We start from the raw sequence: 18,248 nt of genomic DNA, 5'->3' as shown, positions 1-18,248 counted from the left end.
CTTTCTTTCTTTCTTTCTCTTTCTTTTTCTTTCTTTCTTTCTCTTTCTTTCTTTCTTTCTTTCTTTCTTTCTTTCTTTCGAGTTGCACTTGAATACCTGCTTTTGTCTGTTTGGATTTTACTTGTGTAACTTCTTTTTTCCTTCCTTCCTTCCTTCCTTTTTTTTTTTTTTAAGATTTTATTTATTTGTCAGAGAGAGAGAATGCACAAGCAGGGGGCAGTGGCAGGCAGAGGGAGGAGCAGGCTCCCCCCTGAGCACGGAGCTTGATGGGGGATGCTGGGATCATGACCTGAGTTGAAGGCAGCTGCTTAACAGACTGAGCCACCCAGGTGTCCCTACATATGTAACTTACAATAAAAAATTACCTTTACTTTCTTTGAATGCTTTACAAGTGGGTTGGCTTTGTCATCTATTAACTTTGAAAGAATAATAAAAATACACAGTTTTGTGTCTGATAACTTCAGTTAAACAGAGAACTCTTAACTTCAGCAAAGAAAGCTAGAGAAAGAAAAGGGAAGTAAAATATTTTTCTCTAAAACTTCATTTGGGTGGTAATAATTATGTTTATGAAGTGTTTCACAGATTATAAAGAATTTTGCTTTCACATATATCTTCTTTTGCTATAACACTTTTATAGTAAGGTAGGCAGTGCAGGTATTAAAATTGCTAGATTTTATGTATGCAGAATTAGATGATTGGTTAAGGGAATAAAGGGAATAAATGGAATTACAGTCCTGGTCTCTTTCAAGCCCAATACTCCTTCTGCCACATCAGGCTGCCTCTTGTTCATGAAAATGACAGGCATTAAAAAAAGTGGTGTCCTTTACCATTTATTATGTACATCTGTTCAACCATTTATCAGGTCATACATGTTATTAATCTTTGTATCCAGGTCCTGACACTTTGCAAGATGCTCAGAAAATGTTTGTTGAATTGAAACTGTCAGGTTTAAACTGGAAGGGGAAGTGATAGAAATCAGGTTGTTTTTTTTTTAAACTATTAACTCTCTTTAAACTTAGAGGCTAAACCATTTATCCTCTCAAAATTTATAGCCTCTGTAGATTAAAAGGGGAGATAGAGTTTCAGATGTTTTCAGCAAATGTTTGATACCTCAGCTAAAAAGTACCATTTGCTATTCCTTCAGGGTAATACTTGTTCTCTGTTACCCATAAAATATTTTTAAAACTAAGAAGTTGTGTTTGCCCAATAGATAATATATTCATTGATATGTAAAATTCAAAAAGTACGAAAGAGTTCCATTGAAAGTATTCTATCTCCTGTTCCCCAGCTGATTAGTTCCCCTCCTAGGAGGCAGCCAGTGCGCTTGGTTTCTACCTTCCAGAGAGATTCTCTGTGTATATAAGTAATTGGTTTTATATATGCATTTTCACCCACAGTTGATAGCATACTTTCACATACTATACTGCACCTTGCCTTGTTTTTCTCCCCACTTGTTTTTCTCCACACTCAATAACCTCCGTTGTGCATTATTTTAGATTTGTAAGTTACAAGAAGTGGAATAATTGGGTCAGAGAATGTATATGCCTTTGTAATTTGGGTATTTCTAAATTTCTTTCCATAGAGATTTACCAGCAGTGTATTTTTTGCCTACACCCTTTGCAACACAGTGTTATCAAACTTTTTGATCTTTGGCAGTCTGATAAGTGAAAAATCATTATCCATTTTTGACTCCATTTTTTGATTCTCACTGGAGTTTGTTCTATCCTAGTGCCCAGAGACAACCTCTGATCTGTATTCTACTATTAGTCTCTCTTAAACCTGATTACTTAAAAACATACAATTCTTAGAGGTAATCAGAAATTTGTTGAGTTTCTTTTTAACTGTTATGATGTCGCTTGAGAAGTATCTAGGTCTTTTTTGCTGAGTCTCCCTTATAAGCTTATAATGACCTCTCTCTTATAGCGCTCTATGCTGTTAGATTCTCTCCTGTAGAATGACCTTTCACCCACTCCCCCAAATCTTAAGTTTGTTGCTTTTGTACTGATGGTGGGGAAACCCTATTCAGTAGATGATTTAGTATGTTCTTGCTTGTCAGTCTTTTTAAATGCATGTTATATAGTACTTATATTTGAAAACTTAAATAATTTTGAATAAATATTATGTGCTAGGTAGGTCACAATAACCCTTTAAGGAAGGTTGTCTATTTTATAGATGAACTAAAGGCTCATAGAGGTCAAGTGATTTGCCCAAGGTTATAGAGCTAAAATATATGCACTAGAATGTAGAGGCTAGTGGTAGTCAAAAGAAAGAAACACTATGAATTCAAAGTTGAAATAAACTGAAATTCTGGTAAGTTGGCGCAGTAGTTTAAAGTTCTTTGTGAATTATTACAAAACTAATTCTGATTAGTTTGGGGCTTATATAAGAATATTTAAGAGCCATAGATCTTAGCCTCATCAGTTGTTGTTTGATATTCAAGTTACTTTATCTTCCAGGGGTGTCAGTTTTCTTTTCTGTAAGTGGGATAGTAATAGTACTGAAATTACCAAATTCATCAAGCATCAGCCTTTTTGAAGATTATTTTTAGCCTGAGCAGGTCATAGCTGCAATGGTTTTTAGCCTTTACTTTCAGAACTAAACAGCAAGAAGTAGTGTTGACTTCCCTCTCTTTTCTCCAGTGAAACAACAAAACAAATCAATTTATCAACCCACAAAATATTGCCATCATATTTTGAAAAGTATTTGAAGTTTTCATGAACACATCTGTTTTAACAGGATGTAAAAACAGACATCTAGGTAGTTTAAAAAGTGTTTTTCATATACTTTATAATCAGATTAGGATGGACATCGTCCTCTGGTCATAGTCCTTTGGAATAGGCAAAATATTTAACATTCCCCACATTTGGTCCTATTTTTTAGTAAAAAACATTTCTCCCCCACCCCATAAAAGAACAAAAAAAGAAAGTACCCCCTTTGTCAAAGTTGTCAAATAGGTCTTTATTTTGTATCTTGAAGCTCAGAATTAAGGTAAGGATGAAGCCTTGAAGCGGTTGTTTTTCCCCATGCAGAGTGGCCTGGCTCATATTGGGAAACAAACTAACAACTTTAATATAATTATAACAAATTTAATAAAATTATAATTAATATATAATTACCCCCTTGTATAGTACTGTTCCTCAAATTTTCATCTGGGGATCTTGTTAAAATACAGTTTTAGGTCTTTGGTGAGGCCTGGGGTTTTGCATTTCTAACAAGCTCCTGAGTATTCCACTGCTGAACAGAATACACTTTGAGTAACAAGTTTCTGTAGGATTGAATATCTTTTACTCTTGACTGATGTCTTAAGTCATATGCTTATTTTCGGACATGTACTCAGCAAATTTCCACAGAATTTCTATTTCCCAGGTACTATGCTAGGTACTGGGATTTTGTAAAGGGATGCTAGATACTTGCTCTGCCCTCAGTTAAGTAAGGGAGCCAAGGAAATAGCAATAAATTATAAGAAGTGGTGATGCCTAAATCCAGGGAGCTCTGAGAATTTAAGTACAAAAATTGTTTTTTTTAAAAGTTAAGGAAACTGATTTGTCTGATGTATTGACATTTAAGTTCCCAAAATATTGGAGCTTTGATTGAATTGTTAGTTTAAGAAAGATGTTGGCAGACATTTTCTGTAAAGTGCCAGAGGGTAAGTATTTTAGGCTCTGCGGGCCATGTAGTCTCTGATCTCGCTTCTCAGCTCTGTGAGGATCAAGTATAGGCAATATGTAAACTAGTGTGTGTTCCAGTAGACTTTACTTACCTAACAGGTGGTGTGGGCTGGATTTGGTCTGTAGACCATGGTTTGCCCACCCCTGCTCTAGAATAGTAGTGTTTTACGTTCAGTTGTGAGACATGTTGAAAATAATTTCAAGTAAGAAATGATTTAATTGAAAACCTCTATAATAACATCACTGATTTATTTGCATTCAAATATGCTAACTGGGAACATGAGTTGTTTATACAGGCATATCTTGGAGATATTGCAGTTTCAGTTGCAGACCATTGCAATAAAGGAAATATTACAATAAAATGGGTCAAATGAATTTTTTGGTTTCCCAGTGCATATAAAAGATATGTTTACACTATACTGTGGTCTTTTAAGTTTACGATTGTATTCTGTCTAAAAAAAGTACCTATCTTAATTAAAAAATAGTTTGTTGGTAAAAAATACTGTCATCTGAGCTTGAGTTGTAATCACTGATCACAGATCATCATAATAAATAGAATAATAAGGAAAAAGCTTGAAATATTGTGAGAATTACCAAAATGTGATACACAGAAATGAAGTGAGCAGATACTGTTGGAAAAATGGCACCAATAGACTTGCTTAATGCAGGGTTGTCACAAATTTTCCATTTGTAAAAAAAGCAGTATCTGCAAAGCATACAAAGCAAAAGTCCAATAATATGGGTTATGCCTGTATACCAGGAGACTGTATTGTACATGTGATTGTCATTTGTCATGTGTATCACTGGGAAAAAAGGTAAAGAGCTATTGCTTGAGAATTTTATTTTATTTATTTTTAAATATTTTATTTATTTATTTGTCAGAGAGAGAGAGCACACAAGCAGGGCAAGTGGCAGGCAGAGGGAGAAGCAGGCTCCCCGCCAAGCAAGGAGCCCGATGTGGGACTCAGTCCCAGGACCCTGGGATCATGACCGGAGCTGAAGGCAGGTGCTTAACTGACTGAGCCACCCAGGTGTCCCTTGCTTGAGAATTTTAGTTCATACTCCTAAAGAGCAGCACAAATGCCTATTTTCTCCTTTTACTGTATGGGGAAAAGAGCTGTGACAAGTAGAGGGGGTTAGGGGATCTCAACATAACTATGCAGTGAAGCATTTTTGTAAATTGCTTTTTCTGGCCAGTATTGAAAAATGTATAATACAGGCCGAGAAGAAGACCGACATCCTTGGACACTCAAATCAGTTACCATCATTTAGGGTAGTAAATAGAATTTGGGATCTGGAGTTTGCTTTCTGGTTTCACTACTTAATTAGTTGTGTGGTCCTAGGCAAAGTATTTAATTCTTTGCCCCTCCATTTCTTCATGGGATCATGATACTGCACACACTTTAGGACATGATAAGAAACACCTGTATCTGATAGCACCTAGTACAGCACTGGTACATAGTAAGCCCTTGGTATGTAGACTCAAGTAATTTTCTGAGCCCGACAGAGCTGGAGAGTAACTATAGTCCTGACTGTAAAGTAAATAATTTTGATTTCTTTAAGATTGCTGCCAGGAACAATTTTCTATGACATTATTGTAGCTCTTTAGTAAACTAACTTGGATTTTTTACAGAGCTTAGAATTTAAAATATTGTTAGTCTCCTTGAGCTGCATCAGTAGAAGGAAAAGGTGACATTCACTACTGACAAGCTATATATATATATATATATATATATATATATATATAATATATATATATATATATATATAAAGTAGGGGCGTCTGGCTGGCTCAGTTGGTAGAGTGTGCAGCTCTTGATGTCAGGGTTGTGGGTTCAAGCACCACATTGGGTGTAGAGATTACTTAAAAAATAAAATTTTTGTATATATAAAGTAATTGCTGTTTAGCATCTTTAGTTATGCCACCTATGTCTGTCTCCCGTTGCCTTAATTTAGTTCACTTTTTTCGGCTACTGCAGTTGTCTTTAGGCTGGTTTCCCTTCTTTCATCCAGTAAATATTTAATTATACATGACATGTGGTAGGTACTGTTGTAAGTTTAAGGATTTAGCAGGGAATCAAATGGAAAGTAGTGTCTGTCCTTGTGGAGCTTAGATTATCTAGCAGACTCCAGTCTTGACTTCAGGAGCTCACCTTTATACTTTTATCTGATTACTCTCTCTAAAATATCATGTCCTCCCTTTGTTTAGAATCCTCAAGTCTCATGGATTTCTGTTCCCTTCTGGATGAAGTTCAGGCTCCTTGCTGTTATGCATTGTCATCTGTTGCCACACTTCTTAACCCTCTGCCTTCCAAAACATTGCAGTTCCTTATAGGCATCACACTCTTGCTTTTCGGTTTTTATATGTATGTATTTCTGCTTGGAATGTCATTCTTTTGGATGCTCCTCCAAACAAACAAACAAAAAAAATAGCTGATGCTCATCTTTTAAGCCTCCACTACCATTACTTGCTTAGTGAGATGACTTTCTTTATGAATGTAACAAACATATTCTCATGGCATGTTAGGCATGCTGACGCTATGACATTTAATTCCTCTCTACTCTGATAGTCTATTTATCTGCCTCTCCTACTGGCATTAAAGGCAAGAGCTGCTTTTTATTTCTTTCTCAGTGTCTGTCAAGGGGCCTGGCTCTTAGTTTGAAATATTCATTGAACAAATGAATGAAATGCCTGAACTTCTATCTCAGCACTATCAAGCTGACTGAAGAATGTTGGGGGTTCATTCAATAAACCTTTGAATTTGTGGAGTGTTTACTTTGTGCCAGATAATGGAGATAAATAGATAACCTGTTCTCAGATTAATCAACAGTAAGGCTGACAGCTTATTTTCACAACAGACCCTCCTTTTTATTACACACGCATACACACGAGTGTGTGCACACGTATTACTAATAAATAAGTAGTCTCTATCAAGTATCCAAACAGTGCTGCTGTTATCTTTTTAATGAAGCAGTGTTTTAAACTATTGAAGACAGACGTAAAAATGTGGGGATCTGCAAACCATTTTAGGATCATATGAGCAAGGAATATGAGTCCTGGTTTGTCAGAAAACCTGCTGTGGTCACCTTCTGGTACATCAAGAAGTTGTCAGCACCCAGACTTGCAGAGTAGGGTCAGTAACTTGGAAGAAAATTCTGGAGACCAGAGGGAAATAATCTTTGAGAATTACTGCATCACTGATACCCTAGGTGGTTCAAAAAATGAAACTCTAAAAACAAGGGAAAAAAACAAAAATAAGCACTGATAACTTTGAATAGAAAGTGATTCTGAAGAGATGAACTCTGAATTAAGAGAAGGTTTGAGGATACTTAATTAATTTTGCTTACATTTTTCTTCTTTGTATGCACAAGATTGATATATGATAAAAATGTCCCAGAGCACTTTCAATAAGTTTACTTTAAAAATTTAAGTAACAAGAGTTTGGGGAAAAAACTGGGGGAAAATGAAAGGATAGGGGTGCCTGGGTGGCTCAGTTGGTTAAATGTCCGTCTGCCTTTGGCTCAGGTCATGATCCCAGGGTGCTGGGATCGAGATCTGCGTTGGGCTCCCTACTTAGTTGGGAGCCTGCTTCTCCCTCTACTTCTGCTCTTCCCTCCTCCTCACATGGTCTCTCTCTCTCTCAAATAAATTAATTAAAAAAAAAATGAAAGTATAAGCAATGCAAATATTTTTTTGCACATCCCAGAGATACAAAGTCATTTGCATGGTTTAGTTACATACAAAATATATTTTAAACAACTGTGTTTGTTCATTACATCATTGTATTTACTGTCCTTAAAAATGTGAAGGCTTGTGTATGGAAGTATTAAATCAGTGTATTGTAAACCTGAAACTAATATTATATTGCATGTTAACTAACTGGAATTTAAGTAAAAACTTAAAACTGTTCACACTAACAAAAAACTTTTTTGAAGACTTGTAAATATTTTCTTCTGTTAAGAGTAAAGTTTTGACTTTTTTTTTTTTAAAGATTTTATTTATTGGACAGAGAGAGAGAGAACACAAGCAGGGGGATTGGGAGAGGGAGAAGCAGGCTTCCTGCCAAGCAGGGAGCCGAATGCCGGGCTCGATCCTAGGACCCGGGGATCATGACCTGAGCCGAAGGTAGACGCTTAACGACTGAGCCACCCAGGCGCCCCTGAAGTTTTGACCTTTTAATGCTACTCTTGGAGAAAATTTTTTTGTCTCATTACCCCCCCCTTTTTAGTAGAGCTGTCTATTTGTATATCTCGTATTTCACCAACACTCCTCTTTTTTAAAATAGTACATTATTGTATTGCAGTTCTCTTTGACTCTTATTTTATGGATGTTATACTTTAAAATTGTATTTGTAACCATTAATCTCTCAATCTGTTGTGTTCTGTTTATAGAAATGTTAAAAAGTGTTTTGTGTATTCATGCTGGTGTTTTCAATTCAAGGGTATGCATATGTAAAAAGGATTGTTAAAATATACCATGTGTGTATATTTGTTGAAAAGGTTTAATCTTTGACTAATGATCCTTGATATTAATTTTTATTGCTCACTTTTAATACTAATTTTAAAACAGTAAGTAGGAGAGAGTTGTTTCCTAAATTGCTTCCTTGGTAACACCAGTTCCTGAATATGCATTCAAAGAACAGAGGAATCCCTATCAGAGTAAATTAAGGAAACAGTGCATATTCATAGTTCACATAAGCATATTAAAAGAACCGTGGAATCCCCAGCTCTGTACTTTTTAAATTTTGCTAACTGAATTTATTTGTATAAGGGAAAACCCTCACCCCCTTCTTACACCTCTTAACATCCTAGGACCTGTTGCGGAAGCACTGATATGCTTTTTCTGGGACTCTAATATTCTTTCAGAACTCTTAGCCTTTTGGTTGTCAGTGGCAATTAGAGTCTTTGTGCTTTTCTGCATTTGCAGTAAAATATCTGTGGGAGTTAACTTCAAGAGGAAAAAAGGAGCCAGTCTATTTCAGTTGGAAAAGCCTGTCTTTAGGATCTGACAGTGTATATCCATGAGCAAACTTCTTTGCTATTTTCTTTAAAGATTTTATTCATTCATTCGTTTATTTATTTTAGAGAGAGAAAGAGTGAACAAGTACGGGGGAGGAGCAGAGGGAGAGGGACAAGCAGACTGAGCTTGAAGCCTGATGCAGGGCTTGATCTCATGATTCTGAGATCATGACCAGAAATCAAGAGTCAGATGCTCAACCGACTGAGCCACCCAGGCACCCCTTTGCTATTTTTTAATTTCTGTTTGAACATCAGACTTGTTGGCTGTTTGGATTATTGGAGTAGGAACAGATACATCAATTGTTCATGGCATTGGAAGGGACAGGTTGTTTAAAAGTATGATTAAATTAAAATGCCCCCCCTTTTTTAAAGAAAAACTTAGAAACGAAGCAAAATGCTCGTGAGCATTATTTTGCTCATCCTTTTATTACCTGTTTTTCTGCTGAGAAGGTAGGATAATACATATTCTAGGAATTGAAATGTGTCTGTAAAACTGTGTAGGGAGTTGTGGATTGGCATTCAAAGCTTCCTAGATCTACTAATTTATAAGCACCTTGAAGATAAAGTGTCTTTATATTGCTCACAGGCAAATACTGTTTTATGAGTGACAGTAATCTGTGTCTGAATTTAAGGCAAGGGGGTCTTTATCTTCACTTACAGAGTGCCTCCTTTGTGCCTGACATTGTTAACCATCTGTAATTGGCCATTAAATGCTATTGTGGTATCTGGAAAGTTGTTTGTGTGGTTGCCTCCTGATTCATCTGTCCTTGCTTCCCAGCTCTGCTTTCCCCCAGCACACAGGGGCTGTGGATTACAGTCCTGCTTAGGGAGTACACGGGCTGCCAGCTTGAGAGTCAGGATTCTCATTAGTACAGCAGAGATACAAGGCCATGGCCCTGACCTCATTGGACAGATTATTTGTAGGTTTTGATATGTAAGTGATACGTCAAAAGGTTTTGGTATATCTTTGTGGATGACATTGGTGGAGCACCTCTAACTTTGACTTTACATTTTCTAGCCTACTCTGTTATATTATGTATATATAATAATGTGTTCGCTCATGCAGTGGTTAAACCGTTTGAAATAGAATCTCAAGATTGAAGGATGAGGAGTAGTGGAAGAATTATGAACAGTGATTCCTCAGCTAATCAAAGAGACCTAAACCTGTAGTCTAACCTAATCCTGAACCGGTAACTAAAAGTGAATCACTGCACATACCAAAATACGTTGTTGGATCACACACTGTTCCAGCTTCTGCTTCAGTTTCCATCTCCCTTGTGTGTGAGGTTGCCAGTCCTAATTGAATAACATCTGGATTTCTTTTTCTTTCTTTCTTTCTTTCTTTCTTTCTTTCTTTTTTAATGTAGATAGATAGATAGATTGATTGATTTGCTAATCTTTTGTCCTCCCTGTCCCACTTTATCCTTGTCTTCTTTCTTTCTTTGCTTCTCTTATCCTCCCACCTGTCCTTGTCTTATTGCTGTGATTTCTGCCCCACCCAAACAAAACCAGAAACTGATTATGCTATGGATTTAAGGTATATTTGTTGATTTAACTTTGTATTTCTTAGAAAACTGCTAGCTTGAGACTTTTTCTGTGTGTGTTTTAAGAAAGAGCATAGCCCATAAATCTCAAGCCAAAAAATGTGGTTCTTTTTACTGGTATATTGCCTTCAACTGATTTTTCTACGGGGTTTCCACCTTGGATACCTATAGCCTGGGTATAGGTGATTGTGACTAGTCTGTATTAGCTGATTATCCAGTAATGGTCCAATATTATATATGGAACAGTTCGGTAGGAAAACTAACTATAGCAAAGAGACTATATTAGCATATCTGACATCTCTCTCTCTCTCTCTCTCTCTTTTTCACATTACATGCAGTCCAGTAGCAAATCCTTATGGCTCTTCCCTTGGTAATTTATGGCCCCCAGCCAAATCTGGTCCCCACCTTTTTTGGTACCACCTGTGAGCTAAGTATGTATTTTTACATTTTTAAATGATTGAAAAAATCAAAAGAATATTCCATATATGTGAAAATTACGTGTAACTCAAATTCCAGTATTCATGTAAAGTTTTACTGGAGCACAGCCACACTTGTTCACAGCTTTCATGCTTTACAGCAAAGTTGAATAGTTGCAACAGAGGCTTTATGGCCTGTGAAGCCTGAAATATTTACTGCCTGACCCTTTGCAGAAAAAGTTGGCCAAACCCTGCTGTAGAGGAAATGCAGAATCTATCCACTTCTCATTTCCTCTACTGCTACAATCTGGTTTAAACTTCTTGACTAAACTATTGCTGTTACCTTCTAATTATCTCCTTGCTATTGTTTGTGTCCCCCTACATCTACACAGCCAGAGGAGTGGTCTTTATAACAGGTAAGCCACATCTTGTCACTGCTTTGCTCAAGGCCATTTAACAGTTTGCTGTCTTGTTCAGAGTTAAGTGTGAAAAGTAAAATACTATTTATAATGGCATACAAAGCTCTAGATCAGGGATTGGAAAACTTTTTCTATACAGTTTTCTGTTGCAACAATGCAACTATGCTGTTGTGTGAAAGCAGATAAGCAGTATGAAAACAAATTGACATGGCTGTGTTCCAATAAAACTTTATTTACAAAAACAGGTGTAGGGTGCCTGGGTGGCTCAGTTGGTTAAGCGTCTGCCTTCAGCTCAGGTCATGATCTCAGGGTCCTGGGATTGAGCCCCACATCGGGCTCCCTGCTCGCGGGGAGTCCGCTTCTCCCTCTACCCCTCCCTGCTTGTGATCTCTCTCTCTCTCTCTCTCTCACATTCACTGTCTCTTTCAAATAAATAAATCTTAAAAAAAAAATAGGTGGTAGGTTAGAGTTGTCCTTTAGGTTGTAGTTTTCTGACTTCTGCTCTAGATAGTACCAAATCCTCCCCAAACCCTTTCCTTCCCATGTATATGTACTTCCTGGTTTTACTTCCTACTATTCTGTCTCTCCTCTACTATCCACCAGCTAGATTGATTTGTAGGAACATCCCTGCCTCAGGGCATTTTGCATTTGCTGTTCCTTTTACTTGGAACACTTTTCCCCCAGATAGTATCTGTTTAGTACCTCTTATGTAGCAGGTGAGGTCCTCAACTCTTGTAATATATCTGTGAACAAAACCTAAAATCCCATATATATATATGAAGTTTACATTCTTTTGTGTGTATATGTAGACAGTAAAAAAAAAAAGCAAACATAAATAGAAGATACAGTATTTTATGAGATATGTGCAATGGAAAAAATAGTGTGTGCTGAGAAGGGTCTCTTGGATAAAATTGTATGTATGCAAAGAGCGGGGGGGGGGGGGCGGTGTCTCCAAAGTAAATATTTGCATGACTTGTTTATCTTAGTGGCTGGCACATAGTGAGTATTCAGTAAGTATTTATGAAATGAATCAATCTAGGTGAAGTGATAATCCCTAGACTTAATCTTTACTAGTGTATTTATAACATGCTTATCACCACATTTATTTATTGCTTCTTAACAAGAAGTAGGTTATTGGGCAATAAATTTGGAAGCAAAGGAGGAAGTTCAGCATTACTAAGTACTCTTCAAGATGATTTCGTTTCTACTCAGACCAAACGGATACTTAATCCATCCATATTTAGGAAGATAGCCAGGAAGAAAAGTGATGTTGGGAAGTGACTGAATGGGAGAGAAGAAAAACATAGGCTATACTCAAATATACATCTAGTCAATGACATGGATATCCAACTTCTTTGACCCATAGGGAATCTACCCAAATGTTCCTCCCCTCATCTGTCACTCTTCTCTGTTTCCCAATTAAAAATGTTCTCAAAACTGGGGTGCCTGGGTGGCTTAGTGGGTTAAGTGGTGGCTGCTTTTGGCTCGGGTCATGATCCCAGCATACTGCGATTGAGCCCTGTGTCGGGCTCCCTGCTCAGCGGGGAGCTTGCTTCTCCCTCTCCCTCCTCCTGCCGCTCTCTTTACTTGTGCTCTCTCTCTGTCAAATAAATAAATAAAAACTTAAAAAAAAATTCTCAAAACAGTTGACTTAGAGCAGCAAACTTTACCCAGCCTGGGGGCCAAATCCTGCCCAAGACCTATTTTTATATGGACCTTCAGCCAGTTTTATATTTTTGAAGGATTATATTTAAAAAAAAAAAAACACCCCAAAACAGATAATATGCTCTAGCTGATATGGACCTGATGTGGTCTGCAAAACCTAAACCACTTCCTTTTGACCTTCTACAGAAACAGTTTGCCAGCCTCTGACTTATAGGTACCTTCTTGGTTGTTTCTAGGGGAGAAAGATACTTCTTTGTGGTGGTCTTCATAAATAATAGAACTTTACATTTGGAACATGTAATCCATCTCACTTATTTTATAGGTTTCATTGAGACTAGAAAATTAACTTTTTGGGGTCATACAGCTTTCTAGGTATAGATCCTGAATCTCCAGCCCATTATTTTTTATGTACTTTTTTTCACATCAGTGGTGAGTGGTATTCCCTTCTTCTGTGATATCTTAGTAGGCAAACTATCTTCTCTAAGCCTTAATTTTTTTTTTATCTGTAAAACAGAAATTGATAGTATAGGGTTTTTTGTAATGATTAAATGAACAAATGCTTATAATGTACTAGTATATAGTTAAAAATGCTTCACAGATCATAGTTCTATTTTGTCATGGTGTAGTGAAAAGATTTCTGCTACCTAGGAATCACTGCTCCTTCCCCCCAACACATATATTTTAGGGTCAGAGAAGGAATGGGTTTCTGTCATTTAGAATTTTAATTCGGTCGTCCTTTGTGTCTTGAAAAGTAGTTAGAGATCTATTTCAGTAACATTGTACTTCACTGAATTTTGGGGGGCTTAACCAGTTTTTAGAACATCATTAAAATGGGACACTTTGTTCCAAGTTGTAAACAATTGATTTACAAACAGACTTTGGAACAAAATTGGATCACAGATTGAAGATTATTTTCCTAAAGAGGTTAGGCAGAAGAGATTTTTGGTCATTTTGTTCTATGCATTTTTAGTGACTGAAATCGTGGGGAAGAGGAAAGGGAAAGACCGAGGGAAGAAAATGGAGCCCCTCTGGTAAATCAGTCTAGTGTTCCAAGGCAGTCTTGTTTCTAGGGCATGTTGACAAAAATTCTGGGTGGTTATTAAATTGTTCAGAATGTCACTTATGCATGGATTAGTGTTATTTCAAAGTTTACTTGGTCTGTGAGGGGTAAGTGTGTTAGGAGATCGGGAAGGCCATCTTAATGTCCAACTGTCTCCCCTCCCACCTGTCTAGATGAAATAGGGTTCATAAATTAGTATCAAGGACGATTTTGAAAGAAAGTCACAAAAGGACTAGCACCCTTGGTTAAAATAGGAACAAAGGGTCACATATCTGTTGTTTAAATGCTTATTGAATAAAAGAGTGATTATGCGTGGGTACATGAGCATTTAAAAAAACAGTAAATGGGGCGCCCAGGTGGCTCAGTCAGCTAAGCATTTGCCTTTGGCTTGGATCATGATCTCAGGGTCCTGGGATGGAGCCCTGCATCTGGCTCTCTGCTCCAGGGGGAGCCTACTTCTCCCTTTCACTCTCCCCCCCCCTCAAATGAATGGATAAAGTCTTAAAAAAAAATTAAAAAATAAACAGTAAATGGCAGTTTATTTCCCTTTATAATGCTACATTTATTTATAAGTTTACACACAGTGATGGATTCTTTTTTTTTTTTTTTAATTTATTTATTTAAGTAATCTCTACACCCAACTCGGGGCTCAAATTCACAAGCCCAAGATAAGAGCTGCATGCTCTACCGACTGAGCCAGCCAGGCACCCCAGTGATGGATTCTTTTTGCTGTATAGTATAAGGAGTTTTGACAAGTGCCTAGGGTTTTATAACCACCACAATTAAGATACAGAAAAATTCCGTTATCTCTTCCCCAAACCTTCCTTCATGCTAACCTTTTGAAGTCAGATCCAACTCCCCTCCCCACCCCCCCAAGCTGGCAAACTGTTGAGCCAGTGTTGTTCCTGTAGTTTTGCATTTTCCGAACTATATATAAATGAAATCATATATATATAGCCTTTGGAGTCTGGTTTCTTTCATTTAGCATAATGTATTTGAGATTCATCCTTGTCGTGTGTATCAATATTTTTTTCCTTTTTGTGGCTGAGTACTATTCCATTGTATGAACAAACCAGAGTTTGGCTTATCTGTTCCTTTGTTGAGGGATATTTGGGTTGATTTCAGTTTTTGGCAATTATGAATAAAGCTGCCATAAACATTCATATACAGGTTTTTGTGTGAATATAATATGTTAATTTCTTGTGACTGCTGTAATAAATTGTCAACCTAGGTGCCTTAAAATAACTGACATTTATCCTCTCCCACTGCTGGAGGCCAGAAGTCCAAAATCAGTATTCCTGGGCTGGAATCAAGGTATTGTCAGGGGCGTGATCCTTCAGAGGCTCTTCCAGCTACTGGTGGCTCCTGGCATCCCTTGACTTGCTGCTGGATCACTTAAGTCTCTGCCTCCATCTTCCCATCATGCCTTCTCCGCTGTGTCTGTGTGTCAAACCTTCCTTTGTCTGTCTTATAAGGATACTGTGATGGCATTTAGGGCCCACCTGATAATACAGGCTAATCTCTAATCTCAATATCCTTAATTTAATCACATCTTCGGAGGCCCTTTTCCAAACAAATTAACATTTACATGTTCTAAGGATTAGGAGCTGATATCTTTGAGGGTCATTATTCAGCCTACTACAGTAGGTTTTCATTTCACTTGGGTAAACACCAGGAGGGGGATTGCTGGGTTATATATGGTAAGGGTATATTTAATTTTATAAGAAAGTGCCAGACTATTTCCATAGTGGCTATACTATTTTGCACTCTTACCAGCAACATATGAAAGTTTCATTTGCTCTGCATCCTTACTAGCACTTGGTATTGTCATTTCTAAAAATTATTCTAACAGGTATATAATGGTATTTAATTATGATTTAATTTGCATTTCCCTAATGATTAGTCATGTTAAGCATCTTTTAAAATGTGCTTATTTGTATCTTCTTTGGTGAGTTGTCCATTTATTTTTTCATTTTTAAAATTGGGTTATTTTCGGGCGCCTGGGTGGCTCAGTTGGTTAAGCGACTGCCTTCGGCTCAGGTCATGATCCAGGAGTCCCTGGATCGAGTCCCACATCGGGCTCCCTGCTGGGCGGAGAGTCTGCTTCTCCCTCTGACCCTCCCCCCTCTCATGTGCTCTCTCTCTCTCTCTCTCTCTCTCTCATTCATTCTCTCTGTCTCAAATAAATAAATAAAAAAAAATCTTTAAAAAAAATAAAAAATAAAATTGGGTTATTTTCTTTCTTGAGTTTGCTTGTTTTTTTTAACACCTCGGTTCTCCTCAGAGTTAGTCCAGGACCTTAGGGAATTAGGAAGATGTTGGTTCTTTTGTAATCTTGTTGCTTTTTATATTTTCTTGCTGCAGACTCGTTTCCTTTTTGAATCTCAGAAACTGAATAAATTAGACTTGAATTCCTTTCTAGCTCCTAATAGATTTCCTCAATAAAGGAAATAGAATTTAAATCAGCATGTAGTGGGTGTGTTGTTAGTCAGGTCTGGGGTTGCAAGCAACTGAAACCCTTGAGTAAAAAGTGATTTGTTTATTTTTTTATTAACATATAATGTATTATTTGTTTCAGGGGTACAGGTCTGTGATTCATCAGTCTTACACAATTCACAGTGCTCACCATAGTGCATACCCTCCCCATTGTCCATCACCCAGCCACCCCGTCCCTCCCACCCCCTCCACTCCAGCAACCCTCAGTTTGTTTTCTGAGATTAAGAGTCTCTTATGGTTTGTCTCCCTCTCTGGTTTCGTCTTGTTTCATTTTTCCCTCCCTTCCCCTATGATCCTGTCTTCTTTCTCAAATTCCTCATATCAGTGAGATCATATGATACTTGTCTTTCTCTGATTGACTTATTTTGCTTAGCATAATGCCCTTTAGTTCCATCCACATTGTTGCTAATGGCAAGATTTTTTTGATGGCTGCATAATATTCCATTGTATATATATATACCACATCTTCTTTATCCATTCATCTGTTGATAGACATCTAGGCTCTTTCCATAGTTTGGCTATTGTAGACATTGCTGCTATGAACATTGGAGTGCATGTGCCCCTTTGGAACCTTACATTTGTACCTTTGGGGTAAGTATGCAGTAGTGCAGTTGCTGGGTCATATGGTACCTGTATTTTCAACTTTTTGAGGAACCTCCATACTGTTTTCCAGAGTGGCTGCACCAGCTTGCATTCCCACCAGCAGTGTAGGAGGGTTCCCCTTTCTCTGCATCCTCACCATCTGTCGTTTCCTGACTTGTTAATTTTAGCCATTCTGACTGGTGTGAGGTGGTATCTCATTGAGGTTTTGATTTGTATTTCCCTAATGCGAGTGATGTTGAGTTCTTTTTCATGTGTCTGTTGGCCATTTGGATGTCTTCTTTGCAGAAATGTCTGTTCATGTCTTCTGCCCATTTCTTGATTGGATTATTTGTTCTTTGGGTGTTGAGTTTGATAAGTTCTTTGTAGATTTTGGATACTAGCGCTTTATCTGATATGTCATTTGCAGATATCTTCTCCCATTCTGTCGGTTGTCTTTTGGTTTTTTGACTGTTTCTTTGGCTGTGCAAAAGCTTTTTTCTTGATGAAGTCCCAATAGTTCATTTTTGCCCTTGCTTCCCTTGCCTTTGGTGATGTTTCTAGGAAGAAGTTGCTTTGGCTGAGGTCGAAGAAGTTGCTGCCTGTGTTCTCAAGGATTTTGATTGATTCCTGTCTCACGTTTAGGTCTTTCATCCATTTTGAGTCTATTTTTGTGTGTGGTGTAAGGAAATGGTCCAGTTTCATTCTTCTGCATGTGGCTGTCCAATTTTCCCAACACCATTTGTTGAAGAGACTGTCTAAAAAGTGATTTATTAATAGTGCATGTTACCAAACTGCAAGGAAGGACACGGATGGAGTTGGCTTTAGGGACAGCTGGACAAAGGGTTAGATTATTGCTTGGTTTCTCTCTTCTCATTTCTGCTTCTTTCTTTGAATTGGTTACAATGTCTCTTATTTCAGACGGATTTTCTCCAAATGGTTGGGTTTATGGTTGCAGGTGCCTTAGGACTCAGATCCTTCCAACTTCCTGACCCTAGAGGAAAAAAGGGATCTTTTCTTTTGGAGGGGAGAGAGAGCATGAATGGGGGAAGGGCAGTGGGAAAGGAAGAAGCAGACTCCCCACCAAGCAGGGAGCCAGACATGGGGCTCTATCCCAGGACCCTGAGATTACGACCCCAGCCGAAGTCAGACGCCCAAACGACTGAGCCATCCAGGCACCGCAAAAGGGATCTTTTCAAATTTTGTTCAGAAAACCCCTGGGGTTTTCAGTTGAAGTCACATGCATATCACTAAGCAGTCACTCTGACCTAGTTGAACATCTTAACTCAAATTTGATGTGAACAAACCGAACTCTTGATTCCCCTTCTTTTTTCCTCCATACCAGTAAATCTACCCCTTATCAAAGCCAGAAAAGAGGGAGTC

At 37.7% G+C, this 18,248-nt stretch overlaps 1 protein-coding gene across 2 annotated transcripts in view; it reads left to right on the top strand.

Moving 5' to 3' along the window:
- Positions 1-18,248, top strand: part of KAT6A (lysine acetyltransferase 6A) — a 109,220-nt gene that overhangs the window by 15,898 nt on the left and 75,074 nt on the right. The gene's annotated exons all lie outside the window — the stretch shown is intronic.

This window comes from Eumetopias jubatus, unplaced genomic scaffold (genome assembly GCF_037043125.1).
Source record: "Eumetopias jubatus isolate StellerSeaLion01/CBP00866 unplaced genomic scaffold, mEumJub1_p1.0 scaffold_2, whole genome shotgun sequence".
Taxonomy (NCBI): Eukaryota; Metazoa; Chordata; class Mammalia; order Carnivora; family Otariidae; genus Eumetopias; species Eumetopias jubatus.
This window is presented reverse-complemented; position numbering and strand designations above follow the sequence as displayed.